At 50.8% G+C, this 15,680-nt stretch overlaps 2 protein-coding genes across 12 annotated transcripts in view; one reads left to right on the top strand and one right to left on the bottom strand.

The window, feature by feature from the left end:
- Myo9b (myosin IXB) overlaps nucleotides 1–15,680 on the bottom strand; it is an 87,954-nt gene extending 72,274 nt beyond the window's left edge. For 10 of the 11 annotated variants that reach the window (XM_026785304.1, XM_026785307.1, XM_026785312.1 and 7 more), the window contains exon 1: nucleotides 15,661–15,680. The gene's annotated coding sequence lies outside the window, so the exon portion shown is untranslated. Of the gene's footprint in view, nucleotides 1–14,041; nucleotides 14,290–15,660 lie in introns of those variants that run through there. The other variant, XM_026785305.1, reaches the window with a different exon arrangement.
- Nucleotides 15,513–15,680, top strand: part of Haus8 (HAUS augmin like complex subunit 8) — a 28,976-nt gene continuing 28,808 nt past the window's right edge. The window contains exon 1 of the mRNA XM_026785314.1: nucleotides 15,513–15,530. The gene's annotated coding sequence lies outside the window, so the exon portion shown is untranslated. The remainder of the gene's footprint in view (nucleotides 15,531–15,680) is intronic.

The following is a 15,680-nucleotide window of genomic DNA, read 5'->3' as shown; positions in this document are numbered from 1 at the left end:
TCTGGAGAAATAAAGTGGAAGCAGGTGAATGCTACAGCAGTGTGGTCCCAAGAGCTCTGAACCAGTCAGCACTGCAGCATCCACAGCCAGAGGAGGAACAACTGCGGCACAGCACACAGCCTCTGCCACTTCCTAAGACGCAGCCACTGCAGTGTGAAAACACTGCCAAGAGCACATACAGACTTGGCAATTTGCTCTTGGTCCTAGACCCAAAAGCACTCAACAAAGAAACTCAAATCCCAGCAGACAAATGCACACAGACTGGCTCGCATTACAAGGCAGAAACACACCAAATGCTCATCAATGGATGAAGGGGTAAGTAAAATGTGGAATACCACTCAGCCATGAAAAGGAAGGCTCCACTGGGACAGAACATGGGTAAAACCAGGAAACATGATGGGGCATTAGTCACCTGGCAAAGCAACACCCTAACGTGTATGTAAAAGTCCTGGGTTCCATCCTCTAAAGTATAACCTGAAGGCAGTTGTACGTGCCATCCCAACACTGGGGCAGTGGAAGGAGGAGGATCAAGGACAACCTTCATTATGTAAGAAGTTTAAGAACAGCCTAGTATGTATGACAAACAAAGAAATGGACAACAACACTGATATCCAGTGTGTGATCCCACTGACAAGAAATATCAAGAACAAGCCAATCAGAAAGGCAGGAAGAAAAGCAGAAGCTGCCAGAGGCCAGAGTGCTGTGTCTTCCATGGCAGTGGACAGGTTCTGGAATGAGCAGCTTTGAGGATCGCACAACAATGAACCACTACCCTCCGGAGAGCTGTCCACTTTCAAGTGGTAAATTTTACATGGCTTCACTTCAATAAGACAGAAGCATTCAGGCCATGCACTCCACATCCACAACGTTCTCTAAACCGTAGCTGACAGGCTGTCTCGGGGCAATAAGGAGGGTGAGGAGACCCGAGCATCTCTGGCCTTGGTCACAGCATTAGGCTCATGCCACAACCAAACAAATGGCACACATAAAAACATATGCCCTGTGCACCCAAGCCCCCACACCTTTGCACATACGAGCCTGCACTCATGGGTCCATGTCCAACACCACAAAAATATGCCCATAGCCAGGCTCAGAGACCATCACCCCTCCTAGGGCATGTGTTCTGGGAGGTGACCCCTGGGTACAAGCCAACTTTAGACTGTCACCAGACTTCCTAACTTCCTAGATACAGATGACCAGAGGTTACACTGGTGCCTACTCACTATCCCTAACAGGGACCATCTCCCATGAGAGAAGCCAGCAGGGCCTGCTGATGGGGTGTGGCTAGTCCCTGGAGCACTGCCACCTGTCCTGCCCAAAGCCCTTGACTGAGTCCCTCTGACCATGCTTCCTGGGAAATCCCTGCCATGGGATCAGCCTAGGGAGCCCCTGGCAACTTGCCATCCTCCCCAGGTGCATACTGATGCAAAGAGGAAAAATTCTGCTTGAAGGGAGCACTATACCCACCTTCAAACCAGAGTCCAGCAGCCCACAGGTGCAAGTAGGGGGATTGCTTGAGCCTAGGGTTTCAAAACCAGTGAGAGTCTGGCTCAAAAAATAAACAAAACCTATACACACAGATAGATAGAGACACAAAGACACATTAAGAGATATCTAGCCAGTCAGTTGTGGTACGCGCCTTTCGTTCTAGCACTCAGGAGGCGAAGGGCAGGTGGATCTCTATGAGTTCAAGGCCAACCTGGTCTACAGGGCAAGTTCGAGGACAGAGAAACTCAGTCTCAAAAAAACAAAAAAGACAGACAGACAGAGAGAAAGAGAGAGAGATCCAGGCCTCCACTGGGGGATCCTAGGAGGCAAGGGCTCCTCCACCCCAAGCCATGTCCCCAGTCGCTTATGAGGGATTCTAGACAGGAGCTCCACCTCTGAGCCATGCCCCCAACCCCTCACGGGGCATTCTAGACAGGGGCTTTACTGCTGAGTCACAGTTTCAATAATTATAGCTTCATGACATCTTTCTCAAGGGGACTTGGTTTTCTGTGACTTCCGGTACACCTACCTCATGCAGTGTTCAGAGTCTGGGACCCGGAAGCTCATCAAGCTGTGGCCCAACATCCTGTCTTAAGTGGATGTGAAACCCATACCCTGAGAATCCCCGGGTGTGTCTAGAAAGGATGCACACATGGAACCATGAGCCACTGTCTGTGTTCCCTGTGGAAAACAGCTTGGTTGCAGGGCAAGCTTGGACAGTAGATCCTGAGAAACTATATTCTGTCTCGCCTTATTATTAATTTATTTCAAGAGTCACAGTCTGTGGCCTTAAACTCAAAGGAAATGCTATTGCCTCAGGACTACAAGTGTGAGCACCATGCCTGGTAATTCTCTCTTGTTAAGTGGTTTTTTTTGTTTGTTTGTTTGTTTATTTATTTAAGAAAAACGTAAGAGGTTTACTGTGCAGTGCAGGCTGGCCTGGAATTACGCTGTCTGCCTCAGCCTCTGGACTGCTGGAATCATAGACAGGTGCCACCATGCCAGCTTCTTAGCTCTTAAATACTGAAAAGCTAATGTGCTTGACCTCCTCAAGTACCAACCACCCCATTACGCTCCCCACCACACACACGTAAGCAAGGGAAAAAAGAAACAAGCTGTCAGAAGCAGTTTCTCAAAAATTAGTACAAAAACAATCCCCTTAGGGCTGGGGAGATGGCTCAGTGAACATGTGTCATGCACAAAGCAAGTCCTGATCCCAAAACCCCCATAAAAAGTCAAGGATGGGCTGGGCAGTGGTGGCACATGCCTGGAATCCCTGCACTCAGGAGGCAGAAGCAAGAGGATCTCTGAGTTTGAGGCCAGCCTGGTCTACTGAGTAAGTTCCAGGACAGCCAGGGCTACACAGAGAAACCCTGTCTCGAAAAAAAAAAAAAAAAAACAAATAAAAAGACAAAGCCAAGAGTGGTACTAGATGCATAACTCAGTGCTGGAAATGCAGACGGGAGGACTGCAGGCTCACTGGCCAGTCTGGCTAGCCAACTGTGTAGCTTCTGGTTCCATGAAAGACCCAGCCTCAAAAACTAAAGTGAAGCACAATTGAGGAAAACATCTGACATCGTCATTTGGCATCTACATACAAGTACCATACAAGTTGCTAATATGTATGTGAGTACACACATTCAAACACACACACACACACACACACACACACACACACACACACACCAATCCTTTTGTCAGATCAAATCAACCTGGTAGATCATTCAAGGGGAGTCATCAGAAACAAAACTGGTTAGTAGAATGTGGACCTCCCACCCAACAGAATACTACTCAGCAACAAAACGGAATAAAGTTCAGGTCCATGCAATAGTGTGGGAAAACCTCAAAAACACCATGCTGCAGTCAAACTTCCTAGCTCACAATGCAATCCCAGCACTAGGGAGGCTGAGGCAGGAGGATTGCCACCAGTTTGAGGTCAGTCTAAGTACATAGTGAGTTTGCCCTTCCCAAAAATAAAAAAATAAAAAAAATAAATTAGCCACAATGCTAAGGGCAGGCAGCCAGACTAGAGAGGGCATGTGGTACATGAGTCGTCAATGAGAAACTCCCAGGTAGACCACTGCACAGAGGATGGCACATCAATGACATTAGTGCCTGTCCTGGGCTAGGAAGAGAATATCTATGGTAAAGGATTCCCTTTAGGGGATGTGGAATGCCCTCAAAGGAGATAATGTCCACACGTGTGCACACACATGCACACATGTGCTTGTAGCATACTGTGTCTCTGCTAACATCACAGCTAGCAGCATATAAATTGGAGTGTTCCCATGAACTAAGACCAAGTCTCAATCTGCAGTCAAGACTGGTCCAGAATGAGGACTGATGAGAAGCTAAGGACAATGGCACGGGGTTTTGATCCTACTTAATGTGCTGGCTTTGTGGGAGCCTAGCCAGTTTGGATGTTCACCTTCCTAAATATAGACGGAGGGGGGGAGGACCTAGGACTTACCACAGGGCAGGGAACCCTGACTGCCCATTGGACTGGAGGAGAGGGAGGAGGAGAGGAGTGGGGGGAGGGGGAGAAGGGTTGGAGGAGGGGGGGAAGGGTGGGAGGAGGGGGAGGGAAATGGGAGGCTGGGAGGAGGTGGAAACTTGTTCTTTTTCCTTTTCTCAATAAAAAATAAAATAAAATAAAATAAAATAAAAAAAAAAAAGACTGGTCCAGAGCACATGATCCTCCTCTAGCCTCCTCAGTGTGCCGAGCACAGATGAGTGACCACACCTGGCCTGAGCACGCCTCCTAAAACCTGAAAGACAGTTGGCGAGAGGGCTTGGCCACTAGGACGTTCACTACCCAAAAATGAAGACTAAAGTTTGAATCCCCAAGCCCATGTGAAAAGCCAGGTGACACTTTTAATCCCAGCACAATGGAGGGAGAGGCAGGCGGAGGAGGCCAGCCTGGTCTAGGGAGTGAGTTTCAGGTCAGTCAGAGCTACAAACTAAGACCCTGTCTAAAACAAAACAAAACAAAAAAATTCAAGCCTGGCTCATGTGGTGACCCAGGATCCGAGGGTGGTATAGACATAGGAGGAACCTGAGAGAGCAATGATCAGCCAGCCTCACCCAACAGCAGCACATCCTGTCTCAAAGGACAGAGGAGAGAAACAGCCTGCTCTGGGCTCTGCATGAATGAACACCTGCACACATGTAGCACATGAATTCAACACACACACACACCTCCATGTGCACACCAAGCTTTTGTCAGCAATCCAGACTCAAAGAAGACACCAACTCTTGGCCCATGCAAGGACACCATGAGGCCCTAGTGTTGGGATTCGGCTAAACACAGGCAGCCACTCTTCAGGCTCCACGCATGCCAATTCTCCTGCGTGAAAAGCCAGGCTCAGAGCCACATTCTGGCAGCCACTTTGGAATTCACTAGAGAAGGCAGAATGGGGCCCCACAAAGAGCAGGGCGGCCGACTCGTTTATATAAGGCCATAATTTGAAGCCACGTGTTTAGCGGGTGAAATCATTCCCTGGCTAAAAGAAGAAGGCTGACATTAGGGCAGGATGAGCTGAGCAGTGGGGGATCCACTACCCACGGTCCCTCGCAGTTCCCTGTGGCCCTTAGTTTCCTTTTGTATTTGTATGTGTGTACGTGTGTGTGTGTAGCACACTGCCCCCCCATAAAACCAGGGTCTAGCTATATAGACCTAGCTGGCCTGGAACAGCCCATTCTCCTTCCTCAACCGCTAGAGGGCTAGGACCACAAACATGCACAACTATGTTCCAGAGGGATAGGATCAGAGACATGGAGAACCACGCTCTAGAGGACTAGGATCACAGACATGCAGAACCACGCTCTAGAGGGCTGGGATCACAGACATGCAGAACCACGCTCTAGAGGGCTGGGATCAAAGACATGCAGAACCATGCTCTAGAGGGCCAGGACCACAGACATGCAGAACCACGCTCTAGAGGACTAGGACCATAGCCATGCAGAACCACGCTCTAGAGGGCCAGGATCACAGACGTGCAGAACCACGCTCTAGAAGGCTAGGATCACAGACATGCAGAACCACACCCATTATTTAATTACTATTTGGAAGGATCCAAAATGTGCTGATGAATGGCTGAAACCAGCTGATCTGACAGTTGCAAAGATCAGAGCCAAGGAGCCACAGAACAGCCCTGTTCCAGTGTTGGTCCCAGCCCCAGACAGAAGACAGTACTATGCACAGGAGAGGTTGGAAGTTAAGAGAGCACCTCATGCTAGGCAGTGGTGGTGGCACTCGCCTCTAATTCCAGCACTCGGGAGGCAGAAGCAGGTGGATTTCTGTTAGTTTTAGGTCTACAGAGCAAGTTCCAGGACAGGCTCCAAAGCTACCTGTCTTGAAAAAATTGAGAGAGAGAGAGAGAGAGAGAGAGAGAGAGAGAGAGAGAGAGAGAGAGAGAGAGAACCTCATTGCTCAGTTTATAGGAGAGATGGTCCAGTGATAGGAAATAGGATCTCATAATAGAAACTCCCTCCTCCCCCAAGTGGAGATGGGTTGGGGCATGGTTCATGGGTGGAATCCCTGCCTAGAACCTCAGAGTGAAGGGCTGGGGGCAGGTAGGGTTCACTGGTGGAACCTCTGCCTAGAATACCCCAGCAAAGGGCTGCAGGCCTGACCTATTGCTACAGCACTTGCCTACTATGCACAAGGCCCTGGTTTCCATTCCCAACACTGCAAAGAATAAAGAAAAAAAATAGTGTAGGTGGCCCTAGGAATGTATCATGAGTTGACTGGACTCCAGCCAAAGTTCAGCATGGAATATTAGAAGAACTATAGGTGTCTTGTAGCCCAGACATTGCTGAAGGGCCACATATCGGGATGCCCAAGGGCCACGGGGGCAAAGCAAAGGTCTGCAACTTCTACCTAGAGCTCTCAGTGAGCCAGCATGGAGGACACCATTGGCCAGGCTGGAAGTTGTCTGGACTGCTCACTGGGATCCACACCCCCTGGGAACCTTGGAGTATGAAGCTACTTGGGAAGGGAATCTCTACAGAACAAGAGGTGAGAAGTTATCATAGGAAGATAGAACAATCCCTAAAAACAATGTCTGGCACTCTCAGGGTTGACATGGACACACAGCACTTGAGTGATGTGGGAGTCTCCCCTGTATGCTGTGAATACACTCAAGTTTTGGGGTTTTCTTTTCTTTTCAGCATTGGGAATGGAACCCATCACCTTGCACACACCAGGCAAACACTCTACTACCATAGAGCTAGAGCCCCGAGGCTGACCCCACAGGAGAGGCTGAGGCAAGGGGTCTAGAAGTTCACACCAGCAGGGCTACTCATCAAGACCCTGTCTCAAATAAGGACATAAAAAAAGAACATACAAATTCAAGGGAGGCAGAGATGGAGACTGCTGGGATGTGACCTGAGCCATAGGCCACTCAAGCCCAAGATCCTGGAGGGAGCAGGAAGGAGCCTCCACCTAGAGCCTCTGAAGAAGGCAGTCTCCTGGATTTGGGACTTTGGGCCTCCAGAATCCAAAAGTTTCATCCCTGCTGTTTTAAGCCACCTGGCTTGTGGCCACTCATGGCAATCTAGCATCCATACCTATGTGCCCAAGAGGAAACATGGGGTGTTCTACATGCAATGGTTCTGGGATGCTGCCAGCAAGCCCTGGAGGTGGCTGTGGCCTTCTGTCTCTCCAGCTTGAACATGGTGCGAAGGCCCTGTGGAGTCTCCCCTAATTCCACAACAGAACTCAGAACATGCCATTTTTCCTCTCTGAGGCCACTCTTGACATCTGAGGATCAGGTACCATGAAGAAGTATGAGCTGGGCCACTTTAAATACCATCTGCCACCCACTCTGTCACCCATTTCTCAAGGCATTCTCCCTGCCTGAGGTCTACCCGCTTATGTCCTGAAAAGCCAGTGTCTGTCTTTCTCTCTCAACAAGGTCTCGTGTAATCTGGCTGGCCTCCCACTCACCATGATCTTCCTTCCTGTCTGGTTGTCAAGGCATGTTTACGTGATGCTATTGCGTACCCTAGGAAGGCTCTCCAACAACTAACCTCCCATCCTGGTCTGCCTGTCTTCTTTGAAGCAGAGTTTCTGTAGCTCACAATGGTCTTGAACTATTGATCTTCCTATATCGTTTTCCCCAAAGCTGGAATGACAGGCTTGTGTCCTCTTCTTCCAGTCAATGAACACCACTCCAGTGTCCCCAGGGTCTGGTATTGGGTTACTATCTTGAGAATGTGGCCATGAGGCAGGTGAATGACACTCAAGTGGAACAAAGGCACATTCCCACAGTCATTACGCACCCTGGCATACCTAATCACTGATAAGCTCAGCACCAGTTTTAGCTGCAACTACTTGGGTGGAACACTACTGGTATACATGGAGCAGGGGCCTCAACACTGGTCTGCATCCTCCAGTGTCAGGACAACCACAGCAAAGAACGACTTGTCTCAAACACCTGAGGAGTGGAGAGACCCACAAACTCACATGTCATAGTGGATGTTTGGGATTGGGAGGTAGGAATGCAGGGAAGCAACCAGAGCTGAAGACAACTGGAAGGAGCCAGGCATACAAGGAGCATGGGGGCAGGTGCCAAGTGAGGGCAGTGAGAGCACAGGCCAGCTGTGGCTAGTTAGAAAACGGGTCCAGTACGGACGTGAGATGAATCAAAGAAGGATGGTCAGATCCTGAGGCCCTATAAATGTGGGAAGGAGTTTAGACAGTCACATGTGTCCGATAGGGACACTGTGGGAACTGATAAGAGTCTGGAAAGGCAGGATCCCATGCAGTGGTCTCTGCAGGTGTCAGGGGAGCTTACAGTGGCAGATGTCAGACCCATGACAAGCAGGCAAGCTCTGCGTGCAGGTGGGAGGCAGGGCACAGTACCTAGCTAGATGTGAGTAGGTTTGGGATCATCCCCCATGCCTCACAGGCTACAAAATAAAGGCAAAGCACAGTGGGAAGCAGACAGGTCCCATGCACAGAACAGACATCTCTGTGGACCTTTCTAGAATTTCCACAGACTACTGAACACTAGGTCCCAGAAGCAGAGCCACCTGAAAGACACCAACATCCTGCCTGCTGCTTAAAGTTGGTGAGACAGCTAAGTCTTACTCCAGTCGCAGGGCCCCTGGGAGGGCAGGAAATCACTCACCCCCCCACACACACATTTGATAACTGAAACAGGGTCCTCCCATGGAGTCCACACTGGCCTTAGGCTCCTAACCCTCCTGCCTCAGAGTGACAGGGCTCCCAACTTGTTTTGAAGGGCAGTTGACTTACATTCTAGGAGGTAAGGCCAATTAAGGTTCTGTAGTTGGGGTCATCTAAGGCACTGAAGGTGGTAGGGACCTAGTGTCAGGCTCTTGAGTGGGTTTTCCCAGCCTAACGGCTCTCTGTGTGGGAACTCCCCAGTGATGTCATACCATGGGACTCTCCATCTCACTGGCTATGTGGGTCTGGGCCTCAGGCTGAGAATGAAGTAGTCACTCAAAAAATACTGTCTCCTATGTTTCCAAAGGTCAAGAATCCTCTGTGGGAAATGCCTGGGACCATAGCATTTTAGATTTTTGATATTTCTGGATTTTATAACATTTACAAATACAAAAAAAAAAAAAGGCAGCTTGGCATACATGCCTAATGATCCCAGTACTTGGGAAACTGAAGCAGAAGATTGCTACAAAGGAGACTGAAGACTACAAGTTCCAGGCCAGCAGTCTAGCTCTCAAAAAAAAAAAAAAAAAGTCATGCTGATGATTCCACCCAACTATAAGCCAAAAAGCTTCTGCATCAACCCTGCCATTCATCGGTCAGCCCTGCAACATTTGCACTGGGTCTCTGTTGACGGCAATCCATCTCATGATGCCACATGAGGAATATTCTATCCATGGCATCACGTGAGTGGCTCAGAAAGTTCCAGGTTTGGGAGAATTTACGAGTTTGGATTTGGAAATGATCTTCTGCTGTGGCAGAGTCCTTGCCCAGCATGCAGGGACCCAGGTTTGGTTCCAACAGTGAGAACAAAATCCCAAATATTAACAGTAACAAACTCCTGTCCAGTTTCCTCCAAAGTCCACAGGGACTCCACCTTCAGGACCCAGCAGGACCTCTGTGACCTGTGAGAAGGGATCTAACCGGGAAACCGAGCACCACATGCCCTGCCCTTGTGTATACCTTTGGTGACACTCACCACCTAACCCACTGGAAACCTATCCACGTGGGAGGTCGGTGGCACTCATGTCACCAAACAAAGCCCAGGCCCTAGGGCTGGCATGAACAGGTAGTGTGGAAAGTGTGTCTCTCATGACATCAGTGACTGTCCCTGGGCTGAGTGTCTTCAGGGAACAATGTCATCAGGAAGAATGGTGTCACTGAATCCTCAGACCAAGGCCAGAATGCTGCTCAAGTCCCACAGTGCAGAACACTGCCTGCTATAGAGAACAACTACCATCCCCAAACGTCACGGAGTGACTGCCATACAGTTCAGGGGTGCCCTGGAGTCTCAAGGGTATAGGAGAAGGTAGCTTGGCTCCTCCCCATGCCCACAAGACTCATGACAGATCCAGCAAAGGGACGTAAACACAGTGACCTCAAGAAATAACCACCTGCCTCGGTAGCCGAGTCCACACTCCACCTCCAACCTGTCTTTCCCTGCTAAGCCCATGAGGAAAGTCAGACCAAGTCCCCAGTGGACCAGGTGCTCACAATTCCTTTCCACAGTCATGCCTACCTACCCAGATAAATTCCATCTATGTGGACAAGGAGATCCTGTCACCATCCCAAGCCAAGTCCAGGGATCCCAGCATCCTCATCAGGAAATGAGTGCCTGGGGAAGTTCCAGGGACCTAAGGACAGAGAGGGGAGTCCCTTACTGGCTTCACTCATTCAAGAACAGATGAAGGTGGCTCTGACTCTGGGAAGGGTGACAGGAAGAACCCAGGTCTGGGTGCTGATATTGATGCACAGCTGTGGCCTTGGTGCTCAGGAAGCAGCATTATTACCTCCAAGGTCTGGCTCCCTGGTCTCCATAAGAGCTTATTTATTTTTAATTATGTGTGTTTGTGCTGACTTATACTGTGTTTGCAGCGTTTGCAGAGGGCAGAAGACGGCATCAGAGTCACCTAGGGCTGGAGTTACAGGTGACTGTGAGCTGCCCACGGTGGCTTGCTGGAAACATATTTCTGGTCCTCTGGAAAAGCAGCAAGCAATTTTAACCACTGAGCCATATCTCCAGCCTTCCCTGTGGCTCTAGAAACAAGTGTTCTGCCCCTGGACACCTTCACAGCTCCTGCCAGGGTATGAACTCCTGACTACACAGACAAAACAGTTCCTGTTCCCCTCACTGTCCCCAAGGGCCAACTCCAAGCCTGGCTCCCAGTCAACCCTCCATTCTCACTGAAAGATTCTGAAACCCTTCCAGAAGCTTCTTTAAACCAATTGGTCTCAGACAGTAGCTGATCCATGATGGAGTAGCTTTGGGATGTTGTTCTCCGTGACACAAAAATGATATGATTAGGGCATCCCACTTCATGCTGTTTGTAAATTTCACCTGGCCCCTTACCCAGCACTCAAAGCCCCTTGCAAACCACAAAAGAAAGCCAGCCAGGTGTAAGCCAGATGGTGGTGGCGTACACCTTTAATATTAGCACTCAGGAGGAAGAGGCAAGCGGATCTCTGTGAGTTGGAGGCCTGCCTGGTCTACAAGAGCTAGTTCCAGGACAGGTTCTAAAGCTGCAGAGAAACCCTGTCTTGAAAAACCAAAAGGCTAGGTGTGGTGGTTCAAAACCTGTCATCCTGCACTTGAGAGGCTGAGGTCGGAGGACTGGGAACTCAAGGCCAATTTGGGCAATCCCTCTCTGCAAAAGTCCCTAAAGATTACCAGCTCCTTCCAGACAGAATCCCAGCCTCTCTGGATTTACTGTGAACATAAGAGGGTAGAATCCAGAAACCTCCCTTACCAGGAGCTTTCCAGAGTTGACGTGGTCAACTAACTTACTCATTCCTTAAAGTGTTTATTCAACAGAGAAGGAACTGGATGAACACAGTGCGGGGGGGGGGGGGTGGGGGGAGGGGGGATGATCTGTCTCCCCAAAGCCCTCTACTGGCTGAAAACCAAGTTTGTCACTGATCCAGCATTAAGGGCCAAGATGCCCTCACCCTTTGCTCATGAGCTCAATTCTTAAAGCCCAGGATGCTTACTTTTACTTTTTGGTCATTGAAACTGTAGCTGTCCAGCCCAGGTTGGTCTGAACTCAGGATCTTCCTTCCTGTCTCAGCATATCTGCTGGGACTGCATGTGAGGCCACTCCAAGATCCCCACCTCTGACTTTAAAGACAACTCCATCAGGAAACAAGGTTCTTTACAATGACGGTTAAAATGAAGCGAGATCCCCAACATGGACTTCATCTGTGTGGTTAGTTTCCTCCTAGTTAAGACATAGAGACAAGCTCAAAGAAAGATGACAGGAGACAAAGGGGGAAGATGGGGCCACCCATGAGCCTGGGGTAGATTACCATGAACCCCAGAGGAGGCGGACATGCCTGTAAGTGGTCTTGGACTCTTGGCCTTCAGAACCTCATGACGGCCTGTGGGTTGTCCATCTAGTCTGTGGCAAACGCTTGACTCCACCTCACACGTCCACACTTGTGCGTATGACGCCCTGCAGAGCCGGGATCTACATGAGTCAACTCTGCCAGCTTATTCATCACCGCACAATCCTCCAGGCTGAACCCCTGAATCACTTCTCAGGGATCCCTGACTAGGAAATGAGCAGATCCCGAGCTCATCGGCTGCATTTTTCCAATGTGCCTAATAGTGGAGGCTTTTCCCAGCCAAAGTGGATAGCAGTGCAGAGACAAGGCCCTTTGTTCTGTCCCTCCGGGAACCAAGAGGGCTGAAGAGAAGGGCCTGTCTTGCTCTGTCAGGAGGCCACGCCTGGGTCTGGCTGAATGGTGGGCCGGGCAGGGGCTGCCTGGCACAGCTGGGTTGGGGACCTCAAAGACACAAAGGCCTGGCAGGTGGGACATGGGGAGGGGTGCACATCTGAGAGGGGGTCATTAGCTGGAGGAGCTCCAGAGTAGACGACCTTCCCCCACTCAAGTAAGCAGTTATGTCACGGTCATTGGTGAGAGGAGTCAAAAGGAACAGGCAGAAAGAGAGGGGACAGCAAGGAACAAAGACACAAACCCCAAAAGAACTTCAACAGTGTGGGAAAGGATGAGGACCTTGGGGGCCTGGGCCGTGGAGGAGATAATGCCGTTTATCAGAGGCATGGCGATCAGACAACCTTTGATACTGGAGTCTGGTATAGCTAATCTTGCAAGAAAAGTGACAGTTTGTTCCCAGATGGGGACAGAGACTCCAGAAACTCAGGTCTGTGGTGATACAATGGCAAGAGAGACAATGGCCCTGCTGTGCCTGTCAGGCTGCCTCATGGGGCCCACCTGCCTTGGTTCCTCCAGGGTATGCCTCCTCCCACCCAGCAGCTAGCAGAATTAGCATCCAAGATCTCCCCACCTCTCCCCCAACTCCTGCAAATGCCCGGGAGAAGCACTGAGGCCAGGAGGGGCTGTAGCCATAATTTCACACACAGCATCTATTCTCACCTTGGGTGCATTCCATGTGGCTCACTCCACATGACCCAACCTGTCATCATCTCTGGTCACCACCCTCATGATAATGTGAGCCAAGGATGCTACAGCATCACAGGGTAGACAAGGTGGCCCTGCAGCCAAAGAATGACCCCACACCAAATATCACAACAGTCTGACTGCCACATCTGAATTAAGGGCTATTGTAGAGGGTTGAGGATCAAGGACTTGTTGGCTTTTTGTTCTCTTGCGGTGCTGGAGATGCCTGGGCCTTGAATGTGCCGAGAGCTGGAGCATGAACCTAGCCTGTCAGCCATGTTCCCTGGTTCTACAGAGTCTAGGGATCCAGCTCCAAAGCTAGCACTATTTTGAGAGAACAAAGACCCTCTCTTGGTGGTTGAATGGAATAGACAGCTGAGACAAACAAAAGCAGAGACCCCACTGCGACTGGGTCTCTGCTCCAGTCATTGCGGTTCATCACTAACATGACATCCCAAGTGTGGCTAGTATCAGCCATCTCTTTGGAGGATATATAATGCACTCCCCTCATCCTAAACCTCCATCTCCAATTCTGCCCCTTTGATAACCCATGCCGCCTGTCACTTTGCGCACCTGCCCGATGGGAATATCATTTTTTCTATGAAAAGGGACAGTAGTTGTCCCTGAGGCACAAGGAGGTCTCAGCTCTGCTCTCAGGAGGCAGCCAAGCACTTGGTACAACCAGCTCTTGCTCTGGCAGACTTTGGACGCATCCAGCACATGCCACTCCAGAGATGAGGGAAGAGAAGTCACTATTTCATGGTCTTGTCAGGAAGGGTGTCAAGCCAGGAGTCCTGAGTCCCCAACTGACCTACACGGTCACCAGCTGGACTTGAGAGAGGGTTTTACCCAACCAGGAGGTCAAAGCCACAGCTTTGTGCTTTGTACAAGAAGCACACTGGATACCTGGCTAGGGGTGTGGCTCCATGGTGGAACACTTACCCAGCATGTACGTGTAAGGCTCTAAGTTCCATGCCCAGGATTGCAATGCAGGAGACAGAGGAAAGTCGGGGCTGCATAAAACCAAAGGATATGTACCAGAAACACGAAAGTTAGTAAGTGGGGTCAGCTCTTGAAAAAAGCTGACACAGACCAATCCAGTTACTTTGCAGAGGAGGACACCAGACACAGGGCACTTCTTTCGGGAGACCCCCACGCAGTCACATGCTCTGAGTGCACAGTGGAAACCACACGGCCTTGGCATAGGAAGATTCAGGTCCTCCCTGGGGTCTCCAGACCCAAGCAGTCTTTGACATTGCAAGAGGCATGACTGACTGAGCAGTGTGCCCTAGGGCAGGCTAAGATGAGAGCTTTCTTACAGAACATTCCAGAAGTGAATAGGGCAGTCATGTCTCTGAGACTTTCTTTATATTCAGATTTGTGTACCAAATGGAACTCTAAACCTGGTTTTCTTCTTCTGCAAGCACACAGCAGATAGAGAATCCTAGCAATGGGGGAGGGGAAAGAAGAAAGTCATGCCATCCAAAACTAGGCAGTTCCAGGCCCTTGTAGGAGCAGATGGGCCTTTGACAACTTTGCAGTAGTCCATGTCACCTCCGGTCATTCCTGGACATCTTAAGGTTCTGGAGTCTAAGAGCAGACAATACTCAGGGAAGGAAGGAGCTGTAACATGAGGGGCTGCATCCGAGCCAAAGAGGCAGATAGGCCTCCCCTCAGAAGCCCTGGGGCTAGGAGACCCCAGAAAAAGAACGGAGGGCTTGCTGGCAGCTGTGCTTCCCTGGTGCTGAGCTCACAACCACTGCCGGGGGACACATTTCCTGTATGTCGGGTTTTACCCATTTAAGTCCAAGGATGGAACTCTCTTGAGAGGGTGGCTTCCACCCTACCCGGCTCCCTTCCTTCTGATGCGCTGGCCGGCCGGCCGGCCATTTGGAGCGTTAGCACTTCTCCCTAGCTCCCCAAGAACCCGGCTAGTCCTTTCTGGAGCGGAAAGTGATGCGCGTTCCAAGGCAGAGACAGACAGACCCAGAGGGCGCTGGGACTCGCCCCTGCGGATCACCCAGCTGTCGGGGTGTGAAGTCAGGAAGAAGATGAATCAAGAAGGGGAAGGCGGGGGCGAGCCTCCAGAGGCTGCACCCCGTCATCTCCCGGGCCGCTGGAGCCCTTTCCTCCTCCTCCCCCCACCTCAGGCTTTCTGAGGAGCTGTTCTTGCATGGCTTTCCAGGCCCATCTTTTGCACGCTCCACTCCCAATAGCGGGCTGCCAAGGACCCTGTCCAGTTCTCCGAGCGCCGCCTGGCACACCTCGGCGACACCGAGAGCTAGGACCGCGCTTTAGACGCCTCTTTCCCCAGCTCGGGCCTTCAGCTCCGCCTTCCTGGCCTCCTCGATTTCCTGAGACCCTTCCCACTCAGTGGCCACCTCAGCCACGTCCTCTCCATAGCCGCCGCTCAAAGGCGCCATCGAGCCGCGTAAGTCCGAAAGCCTCGCCCCCATCAGTCACCCCGCGACCCCCAGGCCGCGTCCCACCCTCGCGCGCCGGGACACCAGCACCAACCCCGGCTCGGGTCTCCGGTCAGGAGAACCGCTGCGAGAACTCACCTGAACCTCGGCCGCCGCAC

This window comes from Microtus ochrogaster, linkage group LG1, assembly GCF_000317375.1.
Source record: "Microtus ochrogaster isolate Prairie Vole_2 linkage group LG1, MicOch1.0, whole genome shotgun sequence".
Taxonomy (NCBI): Eukaryota; Metazoa; Chordata; class Mammalia; order Rodentia; family Cricetidae; genus Microtus; species Microtus ochrogaster.
This window is presented reverse-complemented; position numbering and strand designations above follow the sequence as displayed.